General features: G+C 47.5%; 1 long non-coding RNA gene across 1 annotated transcript; it reads left to right on the top strand.

Annotated features, from left to right (window-relative positions):
- Nucleotides 1-3,792: 3,792 nt before the first annotated feature.
- On the top strand, nucleotides 3,793-11,399 carry LOC119086817. The gene is made up of 4 exons (XR_005090179.1): nucleotides 3,793-3,878; nucleotides 8,925-9,029; nucleotides 10,859-10,941; nucleotides 11,081-11,399. It is a non-coding gene; the product is annotated as an uncharacterized LOC119086817 (long non-coding RNA).
- Nucleotides 11,400-22,047: the final 10,648 nt, after the last annotated feature.

Below are 22,047 nucleotides of genomic sequence, written 5' to 3' on the forward strand. Positions count from 1 at the left end.
GGGAGAGGGGACAAGCAGGGACAAAGGAGATCTATCTGGGAGAGGATCTCTCTGAAAAGGCTCTTGTTTCAAGGATTCTCATCAGACAGTGCCAGGTGGGGAGTTTGACTGGGGTGGTACACCTGTCATATGGTAATGCAGGTGTCTTAAGGCAAGCTCAGGGAGGATAGAAACCTCCTGTGGAACAGAAGGGCAAAAGCTCACTTGATCTTGATTTTCAGTACAAGTACAGACTGTGAAAATGGAGCCTAGAGCCATACCACTTCTGGTTGCTAGTGGCAAACCAATGTGTGGCTCCTTTAAGAGACAGTTCCTGATTCCTACTAGCTGAGCAGAAAGCTTTCCTAAGAGTTACAGCAGCTCAGGATGGTAATTCCACCTTTGCCCTAGGGTAGCTCTCCTAGGGAAAGCTAACTGAAAGTGCTTTTGTGGCTGAGAGTGAAGCTTCAGAGATGCTTGTTTGAACTAAGTTGAGTTGTTGCATTCAGGGGAGCTGCAACAAATTCAGGACTCCTCATATTTGGAACTGTTTGCCTAAAAGTCATTATGACTTGGACTGCTAAAAGGGACTTCAGGGCGACTGACGAGCCAGGCCCTGATCTTGGGCTATCAGTGGAACTTGAAGATTATTATTAGAACTGACTTTGTTGAACTTTTGCAAACCTCAGAAATGAAACAGTTTTGAGTTCACCTACAATTTTAACTGTGGTGACTCACAATTCATGTTCCCTCTGTATTCTTAGAAGAAAAATGTAAATAGTTCTGTTAAGAGATCACTTTTGAATGTTTGCTAAAGTTTGTAAAGTATAAATAATCCTATTGAGAGTTTGCTTTTGAATGTAAGTTTGTAAGAATTGTAAATATGTATAGTAATATTCATGCTAGAATTATGTTAACCTGTTGATATTGATGAACTATGGTTTGGTGAAGCTAAGGAAGTCTTTAGGTTTGATTCAGTTGCATCAAGAGTTTATTGATTTAAAAAGGGGCTTGGTGCAGCTAAGGCTGTTATAGACATCGTTGACCTATTCAAAAAGGACATTCCATCTTGGTCATCCTCTACTCCTTTACTGGGGGATGTAGCAGCCATAGGGATTGCTGTGGTTGTTCCAGCTACCTGCATGCTCTTAGTATGGACCTGAGTCAGAGCTGAGTTAAGCTCTGTACTTTCCCCTGCCAGAGGCTGGTAGTCAGAGATGGGTAAAGTCCTTCTTGCTAACTGCCAACCTAATACAGAGTATGCTTGATGGAAAGTGTATCTCCATGATGGGTAAGGCTGATTAATGAAGAAGATGACCTAAGGCAGGCACAGTCTCTGAGGGGCCAGAGGGGCCCTTTAATATATTAAGAAGGGGGAGCTGTAGAGACCCACAGAGGTTTCCTAGTGAGAACTTACTCAGGGTCCAAGAATCTGAGCTTGCTTTACCCAGCAAAGCTGCATAATGAGATGATTTGACTACAGGCGTGGTTACCAGGTGTTTGGAAGGGTCTACACTTGGCTGTGGGGTGTGCATTGATCTAGCATTGTTATAAAAAGCTATTTTGAAGAGGCAGAAGGGGCCACTGGGTTTTGATCCAGGTCCTCCTGAAGCTATCCCATGATTATGTCTTTCTCCTCTTCACTATCTTTCTATCTTATCCCTTTCTTTTCCTCATAGGAACCCTTTAAAAGGTGGGAGCTGGGCTCTCACAGGACAGGCTCAGCTGGGCAGGCTACTCTTGCTCTTAGATGGCAGCGGGGGCCACTGACACCGGAAGGCTGGCCTTGGCAGCAAGGCCTGCTCCAAGATGTATGTTCCTGACTAGCAGCATACAGCTGCTTTGTCTTATCTCTGCAACGACTTGCATCTCTGTGGCAAGAGCTGATGTGGTCCCAGATGTATCGCTGTTAGCAAGCAGGCAGCTGTGAGTCATAGCGAATGTGGGAGGAAGTGTTCCAATGAACTCTAGTGGGCAAGCTGCTGCTATGGCCCCTCATAGGCCATAGTTGGGCCTTTGGCTGACAGTCATAGACTGAGCAAAATAGAGAGTGCTGGAGGATCACGACTGAAAAAGTAAGCTGGCCTGGCTCTGTTGTAACAGGACCATTGGAGGGGCCTAGAGGGAAGCTAGACATCTAGGAGATAGAAAGAGTCACTCCAGGGGTAGGTGGCATCATTCTCAGGCTGGGGTGTGTGTGTGTGTCTTGCACTGAATAAATAGGAAAGAGTGAGCAGAGCCCCGGCATTCCTCTCTCTGCTTCCTGGCTGCTGATAACAATGTGAGCTGTTGCCTCACTTCCTGGTACCCTGCTTTCCCCACCATTATGGACAGTATCCTCAGACCATGACTTAAGGCAGTGAGAACAGTCACGGACATGGATGGGGTCGTGGCCAAGGGGCTGCAGGAGTGAGCGCTGAGCCGGTCACGATCTTGTACGACAGGGTAGCTGAACCACTGTAGCCAAGAGGGAAGTGACCGTCTCCAGGCAGAGGCGCCAAGGCTGTGATTATACAGAGGGGTCAGGGAGCGTGGCATGCTGTGGTTCCCCGGAGCACAGTGTTGGAAGTGTCCCGATTAGACAAGCCACAGCTGGCCAATTCCTGACCTTGGGGCACTGCTCATTAAAAGAAAAATAAAAGTGCATAAATAAAAAGGAAGCTGAGGAGTTTGCAACTCAAGCTGGTGATTCACTTCCTGTCACCACTGAACCTTAGGTCCAGTGTTCTGTTCTGCTGGTTAGCTAGGATTTTGCCTTTCTCTCCAGATGTCTGTAAATCAGATTTGAAGGAAGCCAGGCCACAATCTCCAGCCTTTGTCCCAAGAAACTGATTGGTAAAGAAGTCCAGGCAGCCAGGAACTGGCAGTAACTGCCAGCTTCCATGGTTTTTCTCTCCCTTCCAACTTAGCACCCATCTGAGGTCAAATATGCTCACTTAACTAATCACACAGGAGACCCTGCTTCTAAGTAGTCATGCCCGGTATCCCCGGGTGAGCAGCCTCCAGTCAGTGTGTCCAGGACTGTCCTTTTCCGCCATCCACCTGCCCACATTTCAACCTCTGCTGAAACATCAGAGGTGGCTCCAGGCTTCTTGCCTAGTGCCTCATTTAGTTGACTCCATTTCCACAGTGCGATTCTAATTGCCTTTGTAGTGGAGCTCGCTCAGTGAATCTCCTCTTTAAAACCGTATTAATTGTGTTCTCGTCATTGTGAGCCACCTGACGGGAGCAACCTGAAGGAGGGGGAAAGACTGTGACTCAGCCTTTCAGAGGGTTCACTCTGTGGTCACTTGGTCCCATGCGCTTGGCTGCAGCCTCACGGCAGCTGGAGCATGTGGCAGAACCCAGTCTTCTCGGAAAACAGGAAGGGGATGAAAAAAAGGGGGCGCTGGGAGGGGCTGGGTTAAATTGCAGCCGCTGGGCTGGGAATGCGGCTCAAGTTGGTTGAGTACTTGATCCAGGAAGCCCGGTACCCACGTCTATATAGTCCCAGCACTCAGGGGGGAGGGGCAGGAGGATCAGAAGTGCAAGGTGATCCGCACCTACAAAGGGGATTCTGGTCCAGCCTGGGCTAGAAACATTGTCAAACAATGACCAACAAACAAACAAACAAACCCACCCACAACAAAATAAAACCCAAATCCCCCCTGCTGGGGTTTGAATGGGACTTGTCCTCCACAGACACACGTGTTTGGTTCCCCAGCAGGGGGCGCTGTTTGGGGAGTCTTGCGGAGGAAGGACATCACGGGGGTGGGAGGTGGGGGTCTTGAGGGTTTACAGCTTGACTCACTTCCTACTTCCACTCTCTACTTCCAGACTTCCTGCCTGGCTTCAGGCTTGTCGTTTTTTGTGCCTTCCCGCCGTGATGGACTGTGTCTCCTCTGGAACCCTGGGCCAAGGTAAGTTGCTTTTTGTCGAGTATTTGATCACAGCAACGAGGGACGCTGCCCCCCAAGTGGCCTCCATTCTGCAACTGAGCTCCACTTCCTACTTTTCAGTTAAGCCTCACCTTCCTCGCCACCCACCAGTGTGGTTCATCAAAGGTTGCAATGATTCAGCAGGCTACAGTTGATCAGGGTCAGCGCTCTTACGACCTAGGAAGACTGTGTGCGCGAGTGCGTGCACGCCTGCGTGCCTGCGTGCGTGTCATGGTTCTAGTTTGAAGGTCACGGGATGACTTGCTGAAGCTGGTCATTTCCTTCCACTGTGTGCGTGAACCCAGGTGAGGGAACTCAGGTCATCAGCCTCGGGGACACGAACCACTACCTGCCGAGCCCTCTCACTGGCTCTCTACCATCTTTTTTTTGAGAGAGGGTCTCTTTACGGGTTTGCTAGTTAGGCTGGCTGGTTGGCTCCTGAACCCAGGGCTTCTGTCTGCCTCTGCCTGCCTAGTGCTGGGATTGCAAGCAGATACCACCACAGCTGGCTTTCACGTGGATATCGGGGACTGTGGGGGTCCAGCCCCTCGATAGTCCCCTCCCAGGGTCTGGGAAGAATCTACAACCAGCTGATAATTAATCTTTGATGAAAAGAAATGAATCTATGTACACGAAACTCCTTAGTTCATACACTTTATTGTTTGTTTGTTTGTTTGTTTGTTTGTTTATTTATTTATTTATTTATTTATTTATTTATTTATTTTTGGTTGTTTTTTTTCAAGACAGGGTTTCTCTGTGTAGCTTTGCGCCTTTCCTGGAGCTCACTTGGTAGCCCAGGCTGGCCTCGAACTCACAGAGATCTGCCTGGCTCTGCCTCCCGAGTGCTGGGATTAAAGGCGTGCGCCCGGCACACTTTATTATTATTCTGTGATAGTTCTCTCTCTCTACACAGCTTCTATTCTGCTCTCATGCCTAGCTCCTTCCTTGCCTGATTTCTCTATATTTGTCTACTGTCCCCTCTAGGTTCTATCTTAATTCCTTCATCTAGTTCTGTCCCTTCTAGTTTCTCATCTATCTAGTTCTTTCCCCTAGCAACTCCTCTCCTGTCTCCTCTCTCATCTGGCTCTTCCTCATCTTGTTCTTCCCCATCTGGCTCTTCCTCATCTTCCATCTCGTTCCTCTAGTCCTCTCTTTTAGCCCTTCAATCTAGTTCTTCCCCATCTCAGTTCGTTCCTCTCAAGTTCTTACCCATCTAGTTCTTCCATTCTCTTTTCTCTTCTCTGTCCTCTCGTTCCCTGGGAGTCCTGGTATATACACACTTACAAGCAGTAATCCCTTAGCAGTGCAAAGCCAGGCTTCCAGGGTCAAATGGAAGGGTGATAAGAATCACATAGGGAGGCAATAACCGTTAATTATCATTTGCAATCCCAAAGGGAAGTGACCAATGGGGAAATGAATTAACTAAAGGCTAAATTCAGGTAATATCTAAGAAGAGGGCTCTTATGTGCTCAACTATAGTCTTAAACGGGATTAGTAGAAAGTGTTAAGAATCTGTAAGTTGCTAGGTCAATGGGAGAAAATAAAACTGTCTTCTTTTTTACTGTGGCTCCTATCTGTCCAAGCTATCTGCTGTTTTTCTGCAGGGTGGGAGAAAGTGTGCTCAGTCGCTAGGCAACCTGTGTACAGCTAGATGCCTCTGGTGATAGTTAAAGGGAGATCTGGAGCTGGAGGTAAGGTTTGGGAAAGGAGGAAGTAAGGCTTAATTGGCACATCCTCCAGGCCTTCTCAGATAGGTAGCCCGGATGCTTATGTCTGTTCTTAGAGAGTACAGAGGTATCTCTGATAAGGTACTTTCCTCCATCTGGGGATGGACCTGGCTGGATGCTGCCAATAATGATAATTACAGGGAGGCTTGAACTGGGAGTTCTGGCTGAGCATAGCTGTCAGCGCAGAAGGTTATCTAAATATGTCTAGAAGTGGTTAGGTAAGGAATTAGCGGTCTATAAAGTTGGTAAGGCTGTAAGAAAGGAGGGTCCGAGCTGAATTGTGTAAAGCTATTACTTAACGTCCACCTGACCTAGGCGGTGTCTCCTTGTGGAATTCATCTTAAATCAGGAGACTTGCATGTGGACTGTTATTACTGCTAATCCTTGAAAGTGGCCAAGGGAGATATCTGATTCCAGAGAAAGCCTTTCCTGAGGCTGTTCTCCAAATACCTGGAATGTGTATGTCCAGAGAGTGATCAGTCCACACTGTTAGCCCTTCTAGGGAAAAGTCAATTGGGAAAGCTATGAAGGCACACATGATTTTCATAACAGAATACAGCTGATATATAACAAGCCAAGTAACACCAAAAACTCCTTGGGATTTGGCTTCCTCTGGAGGAATTCCCTGATTCCTCCAGGTAGTGACTTTGCCATAGCCAGCTGAGTTCTTATGATATTCCTGCGGCCCGCAGCACGTGGATACAGGGGTTATACTCAGGTAATCACGCTTACACGGTAAGCATTCTACTGACTAAGCCATCCATCTGCACAGCCCCTTCCCACCTCCTCCTATGAGGACGACAGTGGTCCCTACTGGGTTAGCCTGCCCCCTTCGGACTTAATTTAACCTTACCTGTCTCTTTCTAGTCATTTGTTTTGTGTTGAGGTGACGACACACATAAATACAAACAAGGTTTATCCAGGTCACATTTTCAGAGATTGAAAATCCAAAATCAGTGGTCCCATCTGGTTGACCTCTGAGGAGTGAGGCCTTGACTGCAGGACAGACAGCATGGTGGAGCGGTGGCTGTGTGCAGAAGGGGGCACACTCATGGGTGGCCTCATTTTAGAACAACCAGCTCTCGTGAGATCGATTCCCCCTGGGAGACACGCATTAGTCCCCATACAAGAACGAGGTGCAGCCCCTATCTCCTAACCACCAGCCTGCACAGAGCCCTGGGTTCGGTCTCCAGCCCCAGATAAACTGTATGCCTGTAACCCTTGCACTTGGAGAATAAGCAGGGAAGTCAAATGTTCGAGGTCAGCCTTAGCTACCCAGCAAGTTCAAGGCCAATCAGGGTTTTCTCGAGACCCTGGCTCAGAACATGTACTGAAATGAATGTTCATGTATCAGAGGCCTGGTCCCCAGAAGTGATGCTACCACCGACAGTTGTCTGGGTAACAAAGGTGTTAGCTTCAGGAATAGATGAACCCATTGATGTGGTCAGAGCTGAACGGGATGCGAGGCAGTGGAGCCCTGCCAGAGGAAGTCAGTCAGTGGAGGTGAGCCTTGAAGGATGTGTCTTGTTTTCATCATTCCCTTTTGGCTGGATCTTTTTGTTTTATTTTGTTTTTCAAGACAGGGTTTCTCTGTGTAGCCTTGGCTGTCCCGAAACGTGTTTTGTAGACCAGGCTGGCCTCCAACTAACAGAAATGTGCCTGCCCCTGCCTCTCAGGTGCTGGGATTAAAGGTGTGTGCCACCACACCTGGCTTGAATTTTTCTTTATAAAGGAATTTTTTTTTAGCTACGACTGTGTTGTGAGGAGCAAAGCCCTGACTTCTAGAAGTCTCCTGCCTTACATACAGTAAATCTGGAGGTAGACAGTTCAGGGCTGGCATTGAATCATGGTGTGTCAGGTTCTTCTAATCTTGTGGGTTTTGTGGTCTTAGGCTGCCGGGTTGTTTAACTTGGATGCTAGGGTTCCAACCGTCGAGTGAACTTCCGGCCACAGGTCAGAGGAAGTGGGGCTGAAGAGTAGGCCTTGTCCTCTTTAAGGAAGCTTTCTGCAGGTGTCATGTTTCCATGTCCTTGGGCAAAAAGACCCTGACACGGTAACCAGAAAATAAACGAAGACTGAACTGAGACGGGATGAAAACTGGGAACTTTTCTTCAAGAGGGTAAAAGGTCAAATAAAGCCTGGGAAACGGTGCTCAGTTAAAAAAAAAAAAAAAAAAAAACCCACAGAAGAGGGCTTGGGAAATGACTTGGTGGGGGAAAGCATTTGCCAGCAAGTGTGACGACCCGAGTTTGAATCCCCAGGAAGCTGGTATAGCCGGGCCTGGTGGCATGTGTAGTCGTATTCCTACGAGAAGGTGGGGGTTAGAGACACGAGGATCCCCAGGTGAGAAGCACCAGAAGGTCAGCTGAGGGGCTGGAGAGAAGGCTCAGCAGTTGAGAGGTGTTCTTCTAGAGGGTTCAAATTCATTTTCCAGCACCTACATGGCAGCTCACCACTGTCTGTAACTCCCAGCCCCAGGGGATCAGGTGAGGAGTCAGCAAAAGGTCAGAGAAAAAAAGAGAATATTCCCATGGAAGAGAAAAACATTCCCACCAGGAAGGGAAGGGAAGGGAAGGAGGTAACCTCCCACACAAGCTCTGGAATGAGCTTGACAAACAAGGCCATCCATCAACCAGGGCCATCGATCACATCAAGGCCGTTCTTTGGACAATGACTTGTATTTTGCTGACTATTTTGGTCAAACAATACTGCCTGCTTAGGAGGTTATTTTCGGTTTGCACAGAGGAAGCAGCAATCGTGAGAGGAGACCAAAGGGTCTGGAGGCTTCTTGAAAGAACAGCTCAGACACCACTTGCAAGTCCTCTGGCTCTGAAGTCCCCACTCTTCCCAACAGGGGGACTTCTGCTCTTGGCTTTCTTCCTGAAGAAATCCCCATGTCCAGCTTTTCTGAGTCTTTCTTTTTTGGCCCCTGGGCATCCAACTCTTTGTTCATCTTGGGAAAGAAGCTGCACACTTGTGCAGGCAGTCCATCCCACTGAAACCCGAACTCCAGCAACAATTTGACATCCTTCTCTGATCTCTTGGGTACCAGCTATGCATATGATACACAGATGTACATGCAGACAAAACACTGAATGGTAGTGGTCTGAATGAGAGTGGCCCCCATAGGCTCATGTGTTTGACTGCTTGGTCCCCAGTTGGTGGAACTGTTTGGGAAGGATTAGGAGGTGTGGCCTTGCTGGAGTAGGTGTGTCCCTGGGGATGGGCTTTGTGGTTTCAAAAGTCCCCACACTATTCCAGCTAGCTTTCTCTCTCTCTCTGCCTTGTCCCTGTGCACCAGGATGCAAGCTCTCAGCAACTGCTCCAGCACCATGCCTGCATGCCTGCTGCCATGCTCCCCTCCATGATGGTCATGGACTCGAACCCTCTGGAACTCCGAACCCCAGTAAGCATTTTCTTTCATTATCTGTCTTGGCCGTGGTTTCTCTTCACAGCAATAGAAAAGTAATAAGACATTTAAATAACTTGTTGTTGGTTTTTTTACTCTTTGCTCTTTGGGAGCCCCATCACCTAGCTCCCAGATAAATGCACAGAGACTTATTCTTACTTATAAATGCCCGGGCTTAGCTTGGCTTGTTTCTAGCCAGCTTTTCTTAAATTATCCCATTTCTCTTTTATTACATTTTGTCTCTGGGTTTTTTCCTTTCTTTATTCTATATATCTTTCCTTTTTACTCAATGTGACTAGGTGGTTGGCCCCTGTTGTCCTCTCTCCTTCTCCTTCTCTCACTTCTCTTCTTTTCCTTCTTTTTTCTTATTTATCCTCTCTGCCTGCCACCCCACCTATTTCTCTCTCCTGCCTCACTATTGGCCGTTCAGCTCTTTATTAGACCAATCAGGTGTTTTAGACATGCAAAGTAACACAGCTTCACAGAATTAAACAGATGCAACATAAAAGAACGAAACACATCTTTGCATCATTAAACATATTGTTCCACAGCATAAATGAATGTAGCACATCTTCAACTAATATTCCACAATAATAACTAATTAAAATAACTTAAAATAAAAAAGATTAGCTAAACCAGGATGATTACATTTCAGGAAAACACCATTTTGCAAACTGCCTCCACATACATACATCTCTAGTTTCTAGTTCTGAGAATATAAGTTTTGGTTCTCCTGAGTCTTGCCTGCCCCCCAGAAATGTCTACTCCCCACACTGTGCTACACCATCTGGATTAGCCAACAGTTTAATAATGTCAGCAGAGTAAAGGCACAGAACACTCACGTTAGGAACAAAACCCCGGCAGAATTCCTACTTAGTGTGGATGCTTGCCAGAACTTGTCACGACTACAAACCCTTCAGCAGAAGTAAAATCCTGTGGAGATACTTAAGTTTTTGTGTCCCCTGCCTCTTTCTAATATCTGGAAACCTGTGGGCCAGCTAGCGTGGTCTCCACAGTGAGACCCTACCTCAGACAAGATGGAAGGTGAGGACTGGTGTGAGAGGATGTCCTCTGATCTCCACACACAGGAACATGTGCATGTGGGTACACACACACACACACACACATACACACACACATACACACAAGAGAGAGAGAGAGAGAGAACAGAAAAAGGAAAGAAGACTGGGAAAAAAATGGAAACGAGCAAAGACAACAAATGGAAAATGGCGACTAATAGCACGAACCTCAGTCCAGCCTTAGCAATGCACACCGTGAACGCCAGTGGCCAATGATGGAACTCATCACATCAAAAGGCTAAGAATGAGAAGTCCAGCACCAGCACTGATCCCACCACAGCATTTCCAATGCAACTGTCCCCATTACCATCAGGACTTGGGAACTGCTGAGATGCTGTGCAGCTGAGGACTGGAGAAACACGGGATGTGATTCCAGACAATGGAATATCACGGGACACACACACACACACACACACACACACACACACACACACACACACACACACAAATATGCGGGGGCTGGAGGGATGGCTCAGTGGTTAAGAGCACTGGCTGCTCTTCCAAGGGACCTGGGTTCAATTCCCAGCACCCACATGACAGCTCACACCTGTCTGTAACCCCAATTAAATGCAGAGAGTAAAGGAGAGAGGCTGGACTGGCCAGGCTACAGACATGCTGGAGAAGGAGACGTGAGCTCCGTGATGACAGATGGGTGACAGCCAGCCAAGGGATGGGGTGGAGGGGAAGAGGCAGAGCCTTAGAGATTGTGACGACAGCGAAAACATTTCCTATGCTACGTATCAACAGGACCCAGCACCAAGCTTCAACCCTGGAGGAACGGCTGGGTTCTTGGCTGATGACCTCACCTTATGAGCTCAGCGCTGTAACAGGTAGCCGGCATGTAGGAGGCGGGCAGGGGGTGGGGGGTAGCATGTGGGAAGACTCACTACCCTCTCTTCACTTTATTGTGAGCTTAAAACTGCCCCCAAAGCATCATGTCTTATTCTATTTGTTTGTTTTAACGAGCAGAATCAATCCACTGCAGCTGTGGCTGTCGGCACAAGACCTGTGCAAAATGACATCCTTCAACACTTCATCATGGATGGCGAGGAGACCACCAGGCCCCACCCCTCTCTGAGGGACTGTTAGTTATTAGCAGTTAAAGGTTGCTGGCAGAGGGGGCGTGGTGTGACCTTTTCTTTAGAGATGTAGCTACTGTGAAGTTGCCCTGTTCCAGTAAATAACCTCCTACCCCATGCTCTGGGAAGAAACTCTAAACGCAGTGGGGGCCACACACAAAAAGGAGATGTGGAGATTGGAGGGGGTTTGTTAGGAAAAAAGGCTGCAGAGGGAGCTGAGAGAGGGGATGAGGAGGGCGATGGGTAAAAAAAAAAAAAACAAAACAAAAAAAAAAAACAAAAAAAACCTAAAATGCATTATATACATGTAGGAAAGGGCCAAACCAAAAAAAAAAAGGGAAGCATAACTAATATCTTTGAACCAAACCCATGAGTGCTGTCAACTGAGGCCGGAGGTCACACAGTCAAAAAGCAAGAGTAAGGGGCCTTTTCAGAATATGTCAATAATACATCAACTGCTAATTCAAGGGGGAAAAAACAGTGTCATGAAGAAGGTATCCCGTGGGTGGCCCCTGAGTGTATGAAAAGGATCTCACTCAACATCATCCCTTCCCCGAGGCCTTGAAATGAAAGCTGAGGCTGCAGCCACAGCTGTTGATGGAGTGTTTGGAGGGACTTCAGAGAGCCCCGGGTTCCATCACCAGCACGGCAAACAGGGAATGGTGTTCTTCAGCTGAAAACTCACCACTGACCGTGGAGACAGGAGGGTCGGGTCATCCCCTGCTACAGAGTGAGCTAGAGGCCAGCCTGGGCTACTTGTCTCAAACAGCAACAGAAACTAAACTCAGGAGAGCTTCCTACTCCCTAGAGCACCGACCTGGGTGCAGATCCAACAGGCTAGCCAGGGTGGGAGCACGGATCACCCCTCGGGACACATACCTCCATGCAGGGGCAGCTGGTTCACCCTGAGTTTTGAGACAAGGTCTCACTGTGCAGACTGGGACGACCTCAAAAGTGAGTGTCTTAGAGTTTTATGGAGGTTTTTACCTCTCAAATTAGGATTTACGGTGCCTGGCGCCCATAGTCACACGGAACTACTGCCGAGTTGGCGGCCTTGAGTTCTGCTTCCTCAAATTCAAAGAATGAAACCCACAGACTACAGAAGGGGAGTTTTAGGAAGAAGTTTATTTTGGAGTCATAGGTGAGAACTTTAGAGATGTTTATCTTGTATGGCAGGGCAGTTCCAAAAAAAAAAAAAAAACCAGCATACCACCAAGCTGCTAGTCTGGGGCTTTTTATAGGGCCGATGGTAGAAACTGCTGTGGGGCATGGGTGGGGTGGTCCCATTCACCTTCCCATGCTGTGTCCAGGTGCCTCCTTTCAGTCACATCCTCATGTGGCTTCCAGGGAGAGGCTTTCATTCAGGAGAAGAGATAAGAAGAAACCAGGAAGGTCTCCCTCCTGGCGTTCCTGGTCTCTTGCAAGGACATCCCGAGACTGCCCTGGGATCTGTTCTGGTTCACTTATTCATAAAACGCTCTAGCCAAAAGCAACGTAGGAAAGAAAGGGTTTATCCAGCTCGCAATTCCAGGTTACCACTGTCACCGAGGGGAAGTTGAGGCAGGAACTCAAAGTAGCGAGTCACCTCACATCCAACAAATGCTTGCTTGCTTATCGGCTCGTCGGCACCTAGCCTGCCTTTTGCAGTCTAGTACCATTCTTAAGGGTGCTGCCCACGGTAGGCTGGGTCAGTTCCCGACCAAGACTCCCTCCACCCCCATCCCTGACACAGATGTGCCTACATACCAACTGATGTAGATGTAATTTCTCAATGAGGCTCCCTTCCAGGGTGATTGTAGGTTGTGTCCAGTTGACAGCAATAACCCACGGCTCTCTAATTGAACTTCAGACCTGCTCAACAAGAGGGGAGCCATGCCTGGTACTGGAAACCTAGCCAATTACCTACGGCTAGTGAAGTCATGGATCTTGGAGGACCTATAAACTCCAGTTTATTAAGCCAACATAATCCTTAACTACATTCCAAATATTTATCTTCATATCCACATGTAGGTATAGTTCTCACCCTTGACCAAGGAAACTTCTCTTTGCAACAGACGGAGATCATTACAGAAAACCACAGCTGATGCGAAGGTGAAGGTGTGGAGTCCAGTCCCGAATCACATGTCTACAACCCAGCTCCTGTACTGAAGGCTCAGGGATCACTTCAGAAGAGGGGGCAGAAAGACTGTAAAGGCCAGAGGAGAGCCAGACAGTGGTGGCACATGCCTTGGATCCCAGTACTCTGTGAGTTCAAGGCCAGTCTGTTCAATGTAGCTAGTTCCAGGACAGCCAGGGCTACACAGAAGAAACCATGTCTCAAAAACAAAATAAAACAAACAAAAGTCTGGGTGGTGGTGGCATATGCCTTTAATCCAAGCATTTGGGAAACAGAGGCAGGCTGATCTCTGTGAGTTCAAGGCTAGGCTGGTCTACAGAGTGAGATCCAGGACAGATAGGGCTACACAGAGAAACCCTGTCTTGAAAAGCAAAACCAAACCAAAAACCAAACCAAAACAAGAAGTTCAGAGGAACAGGGAGTTTACTGTGAGATTGTGTCTCCTAGAATTGTCAGAAAAGCTATGTTCATGAAGTCTAATCAACCTAGCTGCTTAAACCAGCTCTGAATAAGAACAACACAGACAGACAGACATGCTATCACAGAAGGGGAAAACTCGTGAGGTCTCAACCCAACAAAAAAAACTACAGGCAACTAATAAATGTTGAGAGTTGAATAGTCTAACAGGAAGAGCACATCAATTGGTTATCTGATACCAAGAAGTCAGCCCTGAAAACATACACACAAGCAACATTATAGAGACTGAACTAGCTATGTAGACCAGACTGGCCTTGAACTCACAGAGTCCTGGGATCCAAGGCATGTGCCACCACTGTCTGGCTCTCCTCTGGCCTTTACACACACACACACACACACACACCAAACAACTAGTAAATAAAAAGACACAAATTTGAGTGAGAGCAAGAACGGATACCCTGGGAATGGTTGGAAGAAGGAATGAGAAGGGAAAGAATGATGTGATTACATTATAAACCCCCAAAAGGAAAAAAAATTATGTTAAAAAAAAAAATACCATCGGGCAGTGGTGGCACACGCCTTTAATCCCAGCACTCGGGAGACAGAGCCAGGCGGATCTCTGTGAGTTCAAGGCCAGCCTGGTCTACAGAGCGAGATCCAGGACAGGCACCAAAACGACCCAGAGAAACCCTGTCTCGAAAAACCAACCAACCAAACAAACAAAAAAACAAAAAACAAAACAAAGCAAGAAAAAAACCAACCAGTGTAGGATCTGTGGTAATTTGAATGAAAATGGCCTCCACAGGCTCTTAGGGAGTGGCACTATTTGAAAAAATTAAGACAAGTGGCCTTGTTGGAGTAGGTGTGGCCTTACTGGAGGAAGTGTGTCATGGGGGTGGGTGGGCTTTGAGGTTTCATATGCTCAAGCCAGGCCTAGTGTCACTTTGTCTTCTTGCTGCCTGCCTGCTGATCCAGATGTAGACATTTCAGCTCCTTCTCCAGCACCATGTCTGCCCGAAGGCCGCCATGCTTCCTGCCATGATGATGATGGACTCAACTTTTGAACCTGTAAGCTAGCCCCAGTGAAAAGTTTTCCTCTATGAAAGTTGTCATGGTCATGGTGTCTCTTCAGAGCAATAGAAACTCTAACTAAGGTCCCTGCCCTACTTGACCAATTCTACTTCCTGTTTTCATCAAAACTTCTGGGGACCCTTTGCATGCTCTGCTGTGCTCAGCTTTCGATTACCCCACTGTGGGAAGCTAGACACTTGTTATGAAGTTCAAATGCACATTGAGAAGTCCCTCAAGTTCCAATGTGGTATTGTAAGAAACATTAAATAGTAGTCTTTCCTGTCAAATACTATAAGACTCGTGTTTAGGCCAAGGAATCCAAATCTTTTTAACATTCTCACCTTGTAAGACTTTTATGTGAATGTTTTAATCCCTTCCACCTGTTACAAACCTTTGTTTTCACCAAGACCCTGCTGCATTCTCAGGCCTTAAGTGGCTTAAGTAGCTGACCCCTTCCTGGCTTCCTTCCCTTCCTTTAAGTTGATTCTTTTAAAAATAGCCAATTGCAAATGACTGTGAGGTTGGAGCCCAGCCTGTGTGGAAAAGACACAGTTACCACCTGCACTAGGATAAAAATCAAGTAAACTTCCGGCCTTGTGTGCTTGCTCTTCCGCGTCTGTGGGGAGCTCACCCTCTTGACCAAGAGTAAGGTTTGCTTTGTTGAGACGCTTCAGTTGGAGTGGTGGTCACTTTCTTGAACTTATTTCTGATAGTATTCCCTGGAAACAACTGAGAGCATGGGTCCTTGGAAGGACGTTAATAGTGGCCAACTTCCAAGAAGAGGAAAGTTGTTGCTGATGACACCTTCGTAGCTGAACTGAAGGAGTTTCTTACTGGGAGCTCGCTGAAGACAGCTATGCTGGAATTGAAGTTGGAGTTACACCAACCAGGACAGAAATCATTACATTAACCACCAGGACAGAGAACATGGTTGATGGGAAGGGTCAGGGAACCAGAGGGCTGACTGCTCCAGTCCAGAAGGCTTCCCTGAGGGAGAGTGGAGCTTCATGGAGAAAAGGTGGCCTCCGGAGGCCTGTGTGCAGTTGACTGGGTAGAGTCTCTAGGGTACGATTGCCTTTGCTGTGTGAAGGGCCGGCTCTGGTGCGCTGTGGTTCCTTATGGACCAAGGACTGTGAGGTGACAGGGAGCCCACCAGAGATGACCACTCAGACACAGTTTATAGCCAATTGAAGGCTGAGGCTACATTCAGGTATTTGAGACCTAAGTGTAGCCCTGAACATTTAGAGAAAGGTCCTTTTAAAGACAAAAACCACATCATGGCATCTCGCTCAGCAGCGTCAGGGGGGAGATTTGCACAAGCAAGCAGTTTAACAGAAGCTGGGATAAGTAAACAGAGGCATTGTGGTCTTGGGTCCTGGAATAGAGTTGGGTAATTTTTGGTGGGATTCTCCATCAAGGAGATCTAATTCCAGCTAAACCTGAAGTGGCCGTGGAGAAATAAAACATAGAGGAAACTCTGCACTATTTTGCCCTGTCACATTTCCCATTGGTTCTACAGGCATGAGTTAAGTTGTTGAATCGTCCTGTCTCTAGAGGGGCATAGTTGGTTCTAAGGACCAGTAGCTTAAATGAGTTTATTCTCTGACATAGTTGGCCGTGCAATTGAGGATGCAGGGCCCAACCATTAGCCCCATCAGAATAAGAATCAATAGTCCAGTTAATGCTAACAGTAAAATGGTCATCCTTGGGGACCTGGTAAACAGAGACTGACAGCAATTATCTGATTTATGTCCTTTTTCTTTCTTTTCATTGAGGTTTGATCTGCCTATGGCAAGACCTTTCCTAATTACTACTGACTGGTTGGCATAGAAACATCAAGTTGCTCCTAAGGCCATGCAAAGTCTTCCCTGTTCCAGACAGAAGGAGTTCTAGTCTCCTCCAGTTCTGTAGGACTACCTCTGTGAGGGAGTCAACTTGGCTTCCAGTCTGAACGTAGAACTCTCCAAATGGCCATGATCTAAGTCTGTCTGGGAACTGAGTTCCCTGAAGTTTCTGTTCCCAACAATGAAGGCTAAGGTGCCTATGGCAGTTACACTGACTATTAGGATTGGGACCAGAATTGGGACTCGTTTGACTTTTTTTTTTTTTTTTTTTTTCCGAGACAGGGTCTCTCTGTGTAGCTTTGCACCTTTCCTGGAGCTCACTTGGTAGCCCAGGCTGGCCTCGAACTCACAGAGATCCACCTGGCTCTGCCTCCCGAGTGCTGGGATTAAAGGCGTGCGCCACCACGCCCGTCTCGTTTGACTTTTATTAACACTGAATCAAAGCCAATATGAGTTCTTCACTCTTCTCTATTATAGGCATACACCTGGGGGATAATAAAGACTGGTATAGATAGAGTGGGGGGTGTGACTCATTAGTGAGTCAGAGGAGGCACATTTAGTTAAACTGTTAGTACACACTAGCCAGGTAATTTGAGGCCATCCTTGGCAGGATGACTCACCATCAGCAGGGCATACATAACATTGTCATCCCTGAAGGCCTTTTTAAAGCCGGTCTTCTCCACAACCTGATTTACTGACCCCAAATCCATATTGTTCTATCTCTGGAAGAAACATAAGAGAGCAGTGTAGCAGGAATCTTAAAAGTTCTCATTAATAAAAACAAATCTGGAGCCAGATATTGGGCTGAATGCTTGAAGACCAGAGAAGCAGAACGAGCCACAGCCACCTCACCTTGCCAATTCCTCAGCTGATTCTGTTTCCTCAGACTGGAAGCCTCTGTGTCCTTATCCAAATGGATCTCAGCTGAACTGTGCTTCTCCAAAGCCTAAAAGCTTATCCAGCTAGTTCCTGGTCCTCATGCCTTATATACCTTTCTGCTTTCTGCCATCACTTCTTGGGATTAAAGGCATGAGTCACCATGCCTGGCTGTTTCCAGTGTGGCTTTAAACTCACAGAGATCTAGAGGATCTCTGCCCCTGGAATGCTAGGATTAAAGTCGTGAGTGCCACCATTTTCTGGTCTCTATATCTAGTGGCTTTTCTGTTCTCTGACTCCAGATAAGTTTATTAGGGTGCACAATATTTTGGAGAACACAATATCACCACAGAGCAGGGGTCCACATGAAAGATAGTCCCCCATCATTAGTTTTTCTGAATTCCTATGTCCAGGTTTGGGGCTGATGGGGATTTTGTATCCCAGGTTAGTAAACTCTAGTCGGTCTTATCTTTAAGGGGCCTGAGGTTCAAGCGACAGTCCACCTGTCGTGGTCCTCACTGACCTGTTTTCAACAGATGACACCAGATACCGTGATAGCAGTTGGGGTGGTGAGAACGATGGGGTGGGATCCAGTCCAGACAGGTTCCATGTCCAGGAAGGGGTGCTCTTTATCCACACCAAGTCTCCTGGCTGGAATTGGTGGGTAGGCTTGGAGGTGAGCGATGCCAGGATGCCTTTCACTGTAGATGTAACCAACCGTCTTATTAAATAAGAAACACAGAACCAATGTAAAAGAGAAAGCCAAGAGGTCAGAGCTCAGAGCTAAAACCTTACCCTTCCTCCTGTTGTGTCCCAGCTTCTCAAAAGAGAGCTATTTCCTGTGTGTAAGTCATTTTTCTAGTCATTCTGCCTTCTCATTGGTTGTAAACCCAAACACGTGACTGCCTCGTCACTGTCTGAATGTACAGCCCCCTAGGTCTTAAAGGCATATGTCTCCAATGCTGGCTGTATCCCTGAACACACAGAGATCTATGGGATTAAAGGCGTGTGCCACCACCGCCACACTCTGTCTATGGCTCTAATAGCTCTGACCCCCCGGCAACTTTATTTATTAACATACAATCAAAATCACATTTCAGTACAATTAGAATACCACCACATTTCACAGTCCGGCCAGTGGCCTGGCAAGCTTCCTGCAAAGCCTGCAAGGACTTGAGAAGGGAGCAGTTAGACATTGTTGCCTGAGGAATATCTTGGAGCTTGGAGAGGATAGGAGGTGGTCTCCCAAACACAACTTCCTCCTCAAAAGGAGGAAACCTCTCCCAGTAAGGAGTGCATTGGGCGATGCACAGGGCAAAGCGAGGAGGAGGAGGTTGGCCCATTTTTTTTTTTTTAACCAGTTTCTAGGACCAGTTTGGTTAGAATCCCCTTAAGAGTGCTAGTCATTCTTTCTACTAACCTGAGCTCTGTGGCCGACAAACACAATGTAATTTCCGACTAACACTTAATACCTTTATCAGATTTTGACACACTTTGGCTGTGAAGGCTGGGCTGTTGCCAGACCCCAGAGCTAGGGGCAATCCAAACCTAGGAACTATTTTCCGAAGAAGTTTCTTATTAACCATTGGGGCAGTCTCTATTGGGGTGAGGTAGGCCTCTACCAGTCCTGAGATAATACTTACAGCAAAAACCAGTAGGCCTGATTTCAGTAAAGCCCTAATCACAGTGTTCACCAGGCCCATTTCCTTGAGCCTAGATCCCTTGTGGGGTTTTCCTTTCTCCCTTTGGGGTTCACCTGAGCCCAGGTAGCATGTCTGAAAGTGGTAACTTTAATCAGGCTTTTCAAATTTGGAACATAATACCTGGGTCTGAGGAGTTCAGCAGTTTTCATGGTCCCCTAGGGGGGTGTCTTGGTGGGGAACTGTAACCAGTCGCCTTCCCAGACTCAGCATCCGTGATCTTTGTTTATCCTACTTGACTAGTTCTTCTGTGGCCCAGTCAGTCTTACCCTGGCCTGTATTCTGGACAGTCTGGTAAACTGGCCTCCAGCAGAGCTACCAACACCTGGAGAGGCCTCACTGGTTCTAGGACCACTCTATTCCTCTGGCTTCTGGGGAGTCTCCTTTTTGGTGTCCTTGGCAATGGACAATGGACACCCTTTTAGATAACCAGATACCTTCCAATAGGGAGAGGATTTCTTCTCTATTTGTGATTTCTTTTCCTGCTGCGGTTAGCAATCCTCTTTCTCTGTGTAGAGAGAGTTCCATGGGCACATCAGTTATTGGTGTATATGGTGATAGCCTTGCTCCCCATGACCTCTCCAGCAGAGGGCTTAAGTCAATGCTAAAAGCTCAACTGTTGAGCTGAGGTTCCCCTGCTCAAAGCTTGTGCCCAGACAGTCTTATCTTGGGTCACCATTACTGCCCCTGCATACCTGGTCCCATTTTTAGGAGCAACTGCTCTAAACTGAGAACAAGACCTTGCCTGGTGTCACCCATGAGATGTCAGTCAGATCAGGCCTGACAGACTGGATCAGGTCATTCACCTCAAGACAGTCCTGTTCGGGACCTGTGGGATCGTTATTCAGCTGGAGACTGGCAGGGTTGAAGGCTGCCATTGAAACTGAATGTGGGGTTCCAGAAGAAGGGTCACCTGGAAGTTAGACATCCATCTTTCAGGTGCCCCCTCAAGTGGGCCTCAGCAGAGTGTAGGGCCATCAGGAACAGTTTGTGCCCTAAAGTTAATTTGCCACCTTCTTTTTACCAGCATGGCAGTGGCAGTTATGGACTTTATACATGCCATCCATCCAGCTGCGACCAGGTCAAGACTCTTGGAACAGATATGCCACTGGTCTTTCCCAGGGTCCCAGTGTTTGTGTGAAGACCGCCCCCCCCCCCAGGCAATGCCTCTATTCTCATCCACATACAAATAGAATGGTTTAGTAATGTCTGGGAGGGCCAGGGCCAGAGCCAGGGCAGACAATATGACCTTTTTCAAAGCTTTGAAGGCCCTCTGCTCAGTCTCAGCCCATTCCCAAGGCTGCACACCCCTGGCGCTGGCAGAGAGGGAATTTGCTATCTCAGAAAGTCCTATTATCTATAGCCAGTAGTAGCCAACCACCCCCCAGGAATCCCAATACTTGTTTTTCTGTGTGTAAGGGAGGATTTGCAGGATGGCTGAAACATGGCTGTGGGAAGATATCCACTTTCCTTCTTCTAGGTTATAGCCTGGGGATGTGAACTGAGGGACACACAGCTGAGACTTCTTGGCTGAGACTCTGTATCCCAAGGCTTGGAGGGTTTCTAAAAGACCTTCTGTTTCCTGTCCACATTCGTCCTCAGTTGTGGGAGCTAGGTGGAGGCCATCTATACCCTGGAGCAGAGTGCTCTGTGCGTATTTTTGTCCAAATTCCAATAGATCTGCACTCAGGGCTTCACCAAATGATGCTGATGAGTCCTGAACCCCTTCTCCTGGCCTAGCCCCCCCAGTTTCCCCAAAGGCAGTGGGAGCAGCCTGGGAGAGTTTCTTTCCCTGTCTCACTTTGGTTGAATCTAGGCTGTTGTAAACTTTCTGAGCAATTTCCAAAAGTTGGGACCTCTCTTCCCTTCAATTTTCTCTAATTTCTGGAGCTTTCTCCTTATGTCTGGGACCACCTGCATGATAAAGGCAATATGGTTTTCATGGGCACCTGGGTCTAGGGGAGTAAATATCTGATATGTCTCAGTTCTTCCAGAAAACCAGCAGGTGACTAATCGGGTCCTTGAGTAACCTGACCTACCTGGATGAGTTGTCAGGTTTTCAAGCCTCCCACTAATGTTTAGCCAAAAAAAAAAAAAAAAAAAAAAAAAAAAGGCATCCAATTCCCTTTTACCTTAAAACAGTTTTGAACAGGCTAATCAGGGCCTGTGGCTTCTCTGAAATAGAGGGTTCCGAGTCTTCCAATTACACAAGTCATAGCTACAGAAGGAAGCATACCCCATGAAGGAGGAAGGAGGTAAACCCCCTCTTTTCCTCCTGGTGTGCCTGGGAGAATTACTTCCCCTTCTCCAGGTGCAATCAGCTGCGGGGAGCAGGCTGGGGAAGGAGCAGAGGGCTTTTTGGCTTGGAGACCGACTTCTCCTCCTTGTCAGCACCCTGAGACCCTCCCCCCCTCCCCACAGAAAACAGGACCAGAACCCCTCAGGACCTCAAATGGGAGTCAATGCGATTAAACAAGCCAGAAGTGAGTGTTCTGAAGTGGGAAGTGGTGGTGGGGGATGGGGGGGGGTTCAGTGGGGGGAAGGCAGGGAGGCAGGTCAATTTCCTCTGGCTAGGCTGAGAGAACAGATGGAGATTTGGGGTTTCTCTAAGCAACCAGACAAGGCCAAAAGGATTCAGAACAAAATGGCACAGGTCTGAAGCCAAGTGTATGTGTGTGTGTGGGTGGGGTGGGGGGTTGGTTAAACCAGAGAAAGCCACTAGTTATTACCAGGAAACTCATGGCTACCACCACAGCATTGGAGTCAATGGCATTGCCATAGCAACAGCCACAGCCAGCTTCCACTGCAGGGCCACAGTGGCCCCCAGGAGTGG

The sequence above is a fragment of the Peromyscus leucopus genome, chromosome 16_21 (genome assembly GCF_004664715.2).
Source record: "Peromyscus leucopus breed LL Stock chromosome 16_21, UCI_PerLeu_2.1, whole genome shotgun sequence".
In the NCBI taxonomy this organism is placed as follows: domain Eukaryota; kingdom Metazoa; phylum Chordata; class Mammalia; order Rodentia; family Cricetidae; genus Peromyscus; species Peromyscus leucopus.